We start from the raw sequence: 10697 nt of genomic DNA on the forward strand, positions 1-10697 counted from the left end.
ACGTGTTCACTCAACCTCGGTTGCGTCTCTCATTTCTCCCATAGATACCATTCACCCTCTTTTCCAACTACCTTACACCACGCGCTCCTTTCCTCTCTCTCTCTGCCAAATTCCACTTTCACTTTGATTTTAAATTTCAACTACAACGTTCAGTTCAAAAAAAAATTAAAATGTAAAAATAATTAGTTATTTTTATGCATTTTTAATTATATATTTTGGATTAGTTTAATTTTAAACACTTTAAAAATAATATTATTTTCTATAGATTTACTTGTGCTTATAAAAAAATTTAAAAACTATTGTTTTCCTTCTCCCTCTTTCTTAGAAGTTGATAATAGGAATGACAACGTAAGATGTAGCTACGTAGAAGAAACATCATTATGTCTACGTAGAAGAATTGACCTGCATGATTATTTAAAACAAATGCTCACGGATATGAATAGATATTCCAAAAATTAAAACTTCATTTTTGTCTAATTTTGATCAATAAAAAATAAATTTAAATGCAAATTAGTTTTTTTTATTTCAATAACATTAGTCCTTTGAAAGCATAAGTTTTTATAAACTACAAAGAAACTACCATAACTTTGTTTTTATGTAATTATTGATTTTATATTTCTTTCGGATTTTTTTTATCTGGTATACTTTTTTTGTAGTATGATTGATTTTGTGTGGTGCTTTTGTTTTGTTTATTTTTTGAAAGATGTTGGATGCATTCTGTTTGGTGAATTATTGTAGTTCGGCTTGTAACAGGAAGTTATGGGGAAATATCTTAGTGCCAGCAGCGATATTCTACTTGCGGCGCCGAGTTTCCATCAAAAAGATATACGTAACCGGCGATTAGAGACAGCCTTCACTTTTTTCATTGGACACGTGTAACTAATTTTTGTGCTGTGGTGAGAGTTACATTATTCAGTTGTTTATTCAATATAATAAATTTTAATTTATACACTTTCACTACAATTTTTTTTTTAAAATGTTGTATTTTGTAAATTAATTGTGGCTGAAAGTTTCAACAATACACACCATTGAGTACAACTCGGGCTCGAATACTTCAAGACGCGATGTCAACTGAAGTAAGACCGCCACCAAGGAAAGCACGAACCCCAGATCGAGCTGATCACAACAAACATTGCCAGTACCATAAAAATCATGGCCATCACACTGAAGAATGCATAGCGCTGAAAGACCGAATTGAAGAGTTGATCTAGATAGGGCAATTAAAACGCTTTGTTAGAGGAGGAAGAATGAAGGCCAGTCAAAGTCCAGAACAAGATGTCAGGAATAGAGGAGAAAAATTTGGAAGAACGACTAATATACAAAATGACCGAAATGAGAGAAGAGGAGGAAGAGATGAAAAAAGAGATCTAAGAGATGGAGGAAGCGACCTCCATTCTCAAGAGAGAAGGAGCCAACAACGTAGTTTGGGAAGGCCGGTTAGGGGGTTCATTAATACTATCTCTAGAGGCTTTGCGGAAAAGGAAACGTATAATACGATAGGAAAGAGATATTTGAGAAGTGCCATAACCGTGAATCATGTTTTCAAAAGAAGAAGTTTGCCACTAATGTTATTTACTGATGAAGATTTCCAGGATATTGATCCTGATCAATGAGACCCAATGGTGATAACAGTTGAAATCGCCGGGTACGCGGTAATGAAAACTCTAGTAGATCAAGGGAGCTCAGTCGATATTCTATCATGGGAAACTTTCAAAAAGTTACATTTGAAGGAACAGGACATGGTCCTTTTGAAGGAGCAAATAATTGGGTTTTCAGGTGAAAAGGTTGACACCAAAGGATACATTGATTTTGCCGACAACCTTTGGTAGAGGAAATGCAAAGAAAATAATTACAATCAGATACTTGGTGGTAGATACTCGTACTTCTTATAATGCTTTGTTAGGAAGATCTTCATTGAATAAGCTGGGAGCTACAGTGTCAACACCACATTTGGCAATGAAATTTCCAACAGAATGAGGAGACATAACAACCATATATGTCGATCAAAAAGCAGCCAAAGTGTGTTATGCAACTGAATTGAAGATGGTCCAGGAGCCGAAAGTGGCGACCGAAAGTATGGAAGCCAGAAACATGGTTGCAATGGTGGACTTGGATCCCAGAATGAATGATGATGAAAGGATAAAGCCAAGAGAAGAAATTACATCGTTTCAATTAGGCAAAAATGAAACGCAGTGTACATATGTTGGGGGTAGTATGTCTGAAGAAATGATTGATGACTTAGTGGCAATGATAAGAATGAACAAAGATTTGTTTGCTTGGAAGGCATCGGACATACTGGGAATTGATCCTAACATTATCTCTCACAAATTATCTGTTTGCCGAGAAGCAAGACCGGTAGCTCAAAAACGAAGGAAGTTGGGAGAAGAGAGACGAAAAGTTGCTCTTGAAGAAACAAAAAAATTGTTATAGGCAGGTTTCATTAAAGAAATCCAGTATACGACTTGGTTAGCGAATGTAGTTCTAGTCAAGAAGGCAAACGGAAAATGGAGAATGTGTACTGATTATACAGATTTGAACAAGGCATGTCCGAAAGATTCATATCCCTTGTCGAGTATTGATAGGTTGGTTGATGGGGCATCTGGTCAAGCCATGATGAGTTTCTTGGATGCTTATTCCGGCTACAATCAAATACAAATGTATAAACCTGACATCCCGAAGACCATTTTCACTATCGATATGGCAAACTATTGCTATTAGGTCATGCCATTCAGTTTAAAAAATGCTGGAGCTACATATCAAAGATTGATGGATACGGTGTTTAAAAAGCATATTAGAAGGAATATGAAGGTGTATGTGGACGATATGATTGTCAAAACACATGTGGTAGGTGACCATGTGAAAGATCTTGAAGAAGTACTTGCACAGATAAGGAAATATAACTTGCGATTAAATCCAGAAAAATGTGTTTTTGGAGTCAAAGGTGGGAAGTTTCTCGGTTTCATGCTGACCAACAGAAGAATTGGGGCAAATCCGGATAAATGTGAAGCAATAATGAATATGAGGAATCTGATAAATTTGAAAGAAGTTTCAGAGGTTAATAGGAAGGTTGAATGCTCTGGCAAGGTTTTTACCAATACTTGTCGAGAAGTCAAAACCGATAATGAAGTTGTTAAGGAAGGCTGAAACGTTCAAGTGGAATGAACAATGTGAGCAAGCTTTTGCAACAATTAAAAAGACGATAGTCGAACCTCCTATCCTGGTCAAACCTGTGTCAACTTTGCCTATCATCGTCTACCTTGCCACTTCTCATGAAGCCATAGGAGCAACCTCGATACAAGAAAATCCAGAACAAAAGCCTATATACTTTGTGAGCAGAGTTCTCCAAAGTGTCGAAACCAGATACCAACTGGTTGAAAAAATTGCCTTAACACTTGTGTACACATCAAGGCGACTCCGACCATACTTTCAGAATCATCAGGTTATTGTTAGAACCGATTGCCCGATAGCCAAAGTCTTGAGAAAACCTGAACTTGCGGGAAGAATGGTAGCATGGTCAGTAGAGTTATCAGAATTTGGAATCAAATATGAGCCACGAGGAGCAATCAAAGCACAAGCATTAACAGACTTTATTATCCAAATGCCGACAACAAAAGCTGATAAGGAAGCTTGGATCGTATTTGTTGATGGATCATCCAACAAGAAAGAGAATGGAGCAGGAATCGTGCTAGAAGGACCAGAGAACTTTCATTTGGAAATGGCTCTAAATTTTGAATTCAAAACTTCAAATAATCAAGCCGAATATGAGGCTTTAATTGTAGGATTGGTTTTGGCCAAAGACATGGGTGCACAAAATGTTGTATGCCGGAGTGATTCTCAATTAATGGTTGGGCATATGAAAGGTGAATACCAGGTAAGAGATCCCTTATTATTAAGGTATTATCACAAAGTCTTGAACATTATGGAAAATTTTATCACAGCCGAGATCATACATATTGTACCGACCAGGTCATCGGGTGTGATGACGTGATCAAGAGAAAGGTAGGTAGTCAAGAAGTCAACGTAGTCGTCGTATGTAAAGGCGGCGTTCTGCAACATAAATAAGCGGTTATCGCCGAGATGTGTCACCGCCAAGATGGATCATCGCCCATCGCCTAAGTAAGACATCGCCTAAGCAAGACATCGCCTGAAGAGTCAACCCGCATGACGTAAGCATTTCACAGAGAGGAGGCCCACAAGAGGGGATAACCCTAAGTTGGGTAGCGGCACTGTGGGTCCCTATGCACAAAATAAATGATCAAGTCAAAAGGGCACGTAGTAATGCCCACGTGCTCATTAAAGCTATCCAGGGAAGATTGCATGCATGTCACGTGTCCAATTAGGGCACTCGAACAGAGTGATGCCGCGATAAATACAGCGCTCAAGTTAGAGCCCAAGTGGCCATAAGGTTATACATTGCACTCCAGATAAGGGAAGTCCATGGGCCAGATACGCTAAGATCCTAAAGATAGCGGCGCAAGGACCTTCTCCAAGGAACCCTAGATAATAGCAGGCAACGCAGAGGTAAACCCTAGTTTTCACTTATATATAGGGCGCAAATAAGCCCTAGAGAGGTACGTTTTTCAGTTCACAGTTACACGAGTTTTAACCTAGTTCCCAGATAGACATACAGAGCAAAAAACCCTAATTGTTCTTGACGGCGCATCCGCTGAGAGCACAAGACAATTAGGGCAACACAGTTTTAACCATACAGTTTCAGTCATTGAGATAATTATACAGTTTCTAGTTACTCTGGTGTTTCTCGCTAGCTGACTTGATCGTCGGAGTGCAAACGGCCGCGAGGGCGCCCCTTTGTTCTTCTTTTTTCAGGTACTGACAGACGAAACAAAACAAAGGTGCCCTAGCTCGTTAGAACAAGCCACACATAAAGACGACCCAGGTCAACCGGCCGGAACATCTGGCGCCCACCGTGGGGCCGATATAAACATCGGTTCCACCACACAAGCTTTCAGTTCAAGATTCCAACACTCAGATAAGTCGAGAGGATCCCCGGAGAGCCATGGCCACCCGACCAGCACGCGCTAGGAGTGAAGAGATGACCCTACAACAGCTCATGGGCATGGTGCACGGGCTACAAGACGCAGTGGCAGCCTCGAAAGTAGAACAGGAACGCATGCAGGCGGACCTCACAGCTTCTCAAGTAAGAAGCGAGGAACTCCACCGCACCAACGAGGAGTTACGTCATAGATGGCGTGGCAGAGACGAACCGGAGGCTGCATCCCCACCCAGGGAATTCACAACACCATTTTCACAGGCAATCTTGGAGACGGCAATTCCCAATACGTTCATAGGGCCCAAAGCGACCTTCACGGGAATGGAGGATCCCGAAGCGCACCTCACGGCGTTCCATACACAGTTGTTGCTGGTAGGTGGTTCGGACGCTGTTGGTGCAAGCTTTTCATGAGCACCCTGATAGGGATGGCCATGGACTGGTTCATCAGCCTCCCAGAGGGCCACGTCACGTCCTTCGCCCAACTTTCAAAACTATTTAGAGAATAGTACCTAGCCAACAAAACTCCCGCTCCAGTCTCGTACGACCTTTTCGACGTCAAGCAGTTCCAAGGTGAAATCCTAAAGGAATACATAAGCCGCTTTGGGGCACAGGTGGTGAAAGTAGGTACCAAGGAGGAACCCATGATTGTGTACGCGTTCAAGAAGGGAGTACGCCCCAGATCCTTCAGTAAGACGCTTAACCGTAGTCGCCCCAAAACTTTCGCTGAGATAAGGCGACAAGCGGTAGAACATATTGCCTCGGAAGGTGAAACGTATGAGAAATGCACAACCACCATGCCAGCGCGCCCCAAGGCACAGATACGCACGCAACCTGTTCGGGTTCACCAAGCCGTCACAGAAAGGAAACACTTTGACAGGAAACGCGCTTACGAGCCACGAAGGACTCAACCTAAGAGTCGAGTAGAGGACGAGAGAGAAGCGAGCAAACCGCCAAGACACAGCTTCGTGATGGAACTCAAAGATCTGATTGCGATACCCAGCATAGCCAATAGGTTGAGGCCACCGATTAAAGCTGACAAGGTGCTAGGGCCTCGCAAGGAGTCGTGGTGCGAATTCCACGAAGCATTCCGGCACCATATCAACAACTGTCTAGCACTTGGCTATCAGTTGGATGAGCTCGTGAAGAATGGATTCCTGAAGGATTACTTGATGGAGAAACAGGCGGGAGGACCACCAGGCTCGCAACCAGGGGGCAGTGAGGGACAGCAGCACGAGGCGCCCGTCCTCGGTGAAATCCACACCATAGCTGGTGGGTTCTCGGGTGGCGGATGTACGGCGTCGCAACGTAAGAAGTATGCGAGGTCCATAATGTCAGTAGAAGTGTTCGAGGACCATTCGCCCGACGTGGACATCACGTTCACTAAGGAAGACCTCAGGGATGTTGTGCCGCATGACAACGATCCCATTGTGATCTCGCTCGTCATGGCAGGAAGAACGGTTCATCAGGTCTTGGTCGACCAAGGGAGCTCGGCAAACGTGATGTTCTGGCCAACCTTCGAAAGGCTACAACTATCCACAGATCAGTTGAGGCCATATGGGGGCTGCTTATACGGTTTTGCGGGCGATCAAGTCGAAGTCAGGGGATACATTGAGTTAAGAACAACGTTCACAGATGGGACCGCCTCGCGCACGGAGAAAATCAAATACCTTGTCGTGAACGCCCCTTCAGCATATAATATCCTATTGGGAAGGCCAACACTCAATAGGATAGGAGCCATACCCTCCACGAGGCACATGAAGGTCAAATTACCTTCAATGGAAGGGGTAATCGTCACCATCCGATCTGACCAAGAGGAGGCAAAGAGATGTTATGAAAACAGCCTCAAGAACAGGCGATCAGTGTGCCATGTGACCACGACACCGCCTCTTGGTGCGAAGGATGCGCAAGAAAGCCGACGGGTCATGGATGCGGCGACAGGGGGAACCGCCGAAGGCGACGTGGGTATGGACGTGACATTGGAGGCAGCCACCAACGGCGACGTAACCATGGGAGATGTCGAGTTGAAGCCTGACAACAACGCTGGGGTAGAAGAAGAGGAAAGCTGCCCGGAGGCCGCTAGGGAGTCAAGCATTGTGAGAGCATTGCTCGCTAGCGAGAGGAGACCTCGCCCAGTTGGAGATTGGCGGTAAAACTTTCAAGTTGGGGAAAAATCTAGACGACGGGACACAGGAACAGATCGCCAAGGTGATAGGCAGGCATCTGGACGCGTTCACGTAGTCTGCCTCGGATATGCCAGGAATCGACCCCGATTTTTTATGTCATCGCCTAGCAATGGACCCCCAGGTCAGACCAGTCCGACAAAGAAGAAGAAAATTCAATGAAGAAAGGAGACAGACGATCAGAGATGAAACGCAAAAACTCCTCGAGGCAGGCCATATCAAGGAGATACAGTATCCGAAATGGCTCGCCAATGTTGTATTGGTAAAGAAGAGCAATGGGAAATGGCGAATGTGTGTCGACTTCACAGATCTAAATAAAGCTTGTCCAAAGGATTCCTATCCTTTGCCGAGTATAGACGCCCTAGTGGACAGCGCAGCAGGGTGTAAGTTGTTGAGTTTCTTAGACGCGTTCTCGGGGTACAACCAAATTAAGATGCACCCCATGGACGAGGAAAAAACTGCCTTCATGACAGAGAAGTCGTGCTATTGCTACAAAGTGATGCCTTTTAGGCTGAAGAACGCGGGAGCCACGTACCAGAGATTGATGGATAAAGTGCTTGCACCTATGCTTGGGAGAAACGTGCAAGCTTACGTTGACGATATGTTGTAACATCCCTGGAAAAAAACCAGCATATAGCCGACTTAGAGGAGCTGTTTGTTACGATAGCCAAATACAAGCTAAAGCTGAACCTTGAGAAATGCATTTTCGGTGTGGAAGCAGGAAAATTCTTAGGTTTCCTCTTGACCGAAAGAGGGATCGAAGCAAACCCTGACAAGTGTGCGGCCATTTTGGCAATGAGGAGCCCTGCTACGGTGAAGGAGGTGCAGCAGCTCACGGGTCGGATGGCCGCCCTGTCGCGATTTGTGTCTGCCAGTGGAGAGAGGGGTCACCCATATTTCCAGTGCCTGAAAAGGAACAATAGGTTTGTCTGGACGAAGGAGTGCGAAGAGGCTTTCGTAAAACTCAAAGAGTACTTGGCAAGCTCGCCGGTTCTGTGCAAACCCCAAGTGGGAGCGCCCCTCAGGTTATACTTCGCCGTAACCGAGAAGGCGCTGAGTGCGGTGCTCGTCCAGGACCAAGATCAAATTCAGAAACCCGTTTATTTTGTCAGCAAGGTGTTGCAGGGCCCAGAAGTGAGATATCAGGCTTTGGAGAAAGCAGCACTGGCAGTAGTGTTTTCGGCAATGAGGTTGCGCCACTACTTCTAGAGCTTTACAGTGTTTGGTGATGACCGACTTACCTATCCAGAAGGTCCTAAAGAAACCAGATGTGGCTGGAAGAATGGTAAAATGGGCGGTAGAGTTGTCGGAGTTCGACATCAAGTATGAGCCCCGAGGACCGATCAAGGGACAAATCTTCGCTGACTTCGTGGTCGAATTATCCTCTGAAACAGTGCAAAGCGCCGGAGATGGTTTTCGTTGGGTGCTCTCAGTGGACGGATCCTCTAACCAGTTGGGCAATGGGGCCGGGATAATTCTGGAAGGACCCAACGGCGTGTTGATAGAACAGTCCCTAAAATTCGCCTTTAAAGCCAGCAACAACCAGGCGGAATACGAGGCTTTGATCGCTGGTGTTTTGTTGGCAAAGGAGATGGGAGCAAGGGTGCTGTTGGCCAAGAGCGATTCATTGCTAATCACAGGCCAAGTGACCGGCGAGTTCCAGGCTAAAGATACGCAGATGGCAGCTTATCTGGAGTATGTGCAGGAGTTGAGGAAGTCTTTTGTTTCGTTCGAAGTAGTGCATGTGCCAAGAGAGCAGAACGCCCGAGCCGACTTGCTAGCAAAGCTCGCCAGTTCGGGCAAGGGGGGCAGGCAGAGGACCGTCATACAAGAAATCCTGAAGACACCCCGAGCGTTCGTGGCAGACCACCAAGTTCTCCAAATCTGCAAGTCAAAGGAAGGGATGGCAAGAAGTCATAAGTCCCTATCTCAGGAGACCTTGAGGACGCCAAGGGTTAGAGCGCATCCAGTGGGAGAGATAAAGATGACACAAGTTTGCGCCGTCCACGAGCCGGACACATGGATAACGCCATACCAGCGATACATGGCAGATGGCGTACTCCCAATGGACTCGACGAAAGCTAGGAAGGTAAAAAAGAACTCCAGCAAGTTCACCCTCATCGATGGCGAGTTGTACAAGTTTGGGTTCACACACCCCCTTTTAGTATGTGTGCATGGAGAGAGGTGCACGAGAATTATGGCCGAGCTCCATGAAGGGATTTGCGGGAGTCACATCGGAGGTCGAGCCTTGGCGACAAGAACCATCTGTGCAGGTTATTATTGGCCGACAATGAGGGAAGACTGCAAGAGATATGCCCAACGTTGCAAGCAGTGCCAGGAGCATGCCGATTGGCACAAGGCGCCTCCGGAAGAGTTAAAATCAATCTACAGTCCCTGGCCTTTCCACACATGGGAATCGATATCCTGGGACCCTTCCCATTGGCGATTAGGCAGATGAAGTATTTGGTTGTGGCAGTCGAATACTTCACGAAGTGGATTGAAGCAGAACCAGTAGCCCAGATCACAGTGCACAAGATACAGAACTTCGTGTGGAAGAATATTGTGTGTCGCTTCGGTGTGCCCAAGCGTTTGGTATCGGATAACGGGACTCAGTTCGCAAGTCACCTGCTGAAGAAGCTGTGCGAGGACGTTGGAACTCAACATGTGTTCGCTTCTGTGGAACATCCACAAACGAATGGGCATGTGGAGTCGGCTAATCGGGTTTTACTAAGAGGTTTGAAGAGGAGATTGGAGAAGGCCAAAGGATCTTGGGCTGAGGAAGTTCCCCGTATAATATGGGCATATCACACCACTGAACAGTCAGGAACCCACGAAACCCCGTTTAGCTTGGTGTACGGGTGCGATGCGATGATCCCACTTGAAATCCAGGAAAGCTCGTCGAGATTCCAGAACTTCGTAGCAGAAGACTCGAATGCAGAAAGGAGGATGAACTTAGACTTGTTAGATGAGGTCAGGGAGGAGGCAAGGGTAAAGGCCGAAGCAATAAAGAGAAGAGTCGAGCGCAAGTACAATTCTAGGGCAAGGCCAAGACAGTTCAGAGATGGCGACCTGGTAATGAGGAAGGCCCACCTGTACGAGATGCAGAATAAATTGTCACCCAAATGGACGGGACCGTTTAGAATAACTGAAGCACTCGGGAACGGCACCTATCGTTTGGAAACACTGGAGGGAGGGGCGATTCCTCGCACTTGGAACGCTACCCACCTCAAGTTTTATTACAGTTGAAACATTGTAAGTACCAGTTAACTCGAACAGTTGAGTGAAAACAGTTTTTCAAGGTGGCGCTCTTTTTCCCTGAGAAGGGTTTTTTAATGAGGCCACCCAATAAAGAAAGTTCGAGTCTATCAAGTTTTCCCAGTTATTGAGTTTGCATGATTATCATTTTAAATAGTCTATCAAGTTTTCCCAGTTATTGAGTTTGCCCGATTATGATTTTAATTTTTTTTTAACAAAAGACTTAGTCGTCCTTGTATAATTTAGGGCAG

Source organism: Phaseolus vulgaris, chromosome 1 (assembly GCF_051622355.1).
Source record: "Phaseolus vulgaris cultivar YP4 chromosome 1, ASM5162235v1, whole genome shotgun sequence".
NCBI classification, from domain to species: domain Eukaryota; kingdom Viridiplantae; phylum Streptophyta; class Magnoliopsida; order Fabales; family Fabaceae; genus Phaseolus; species Phaseolus vulgaris.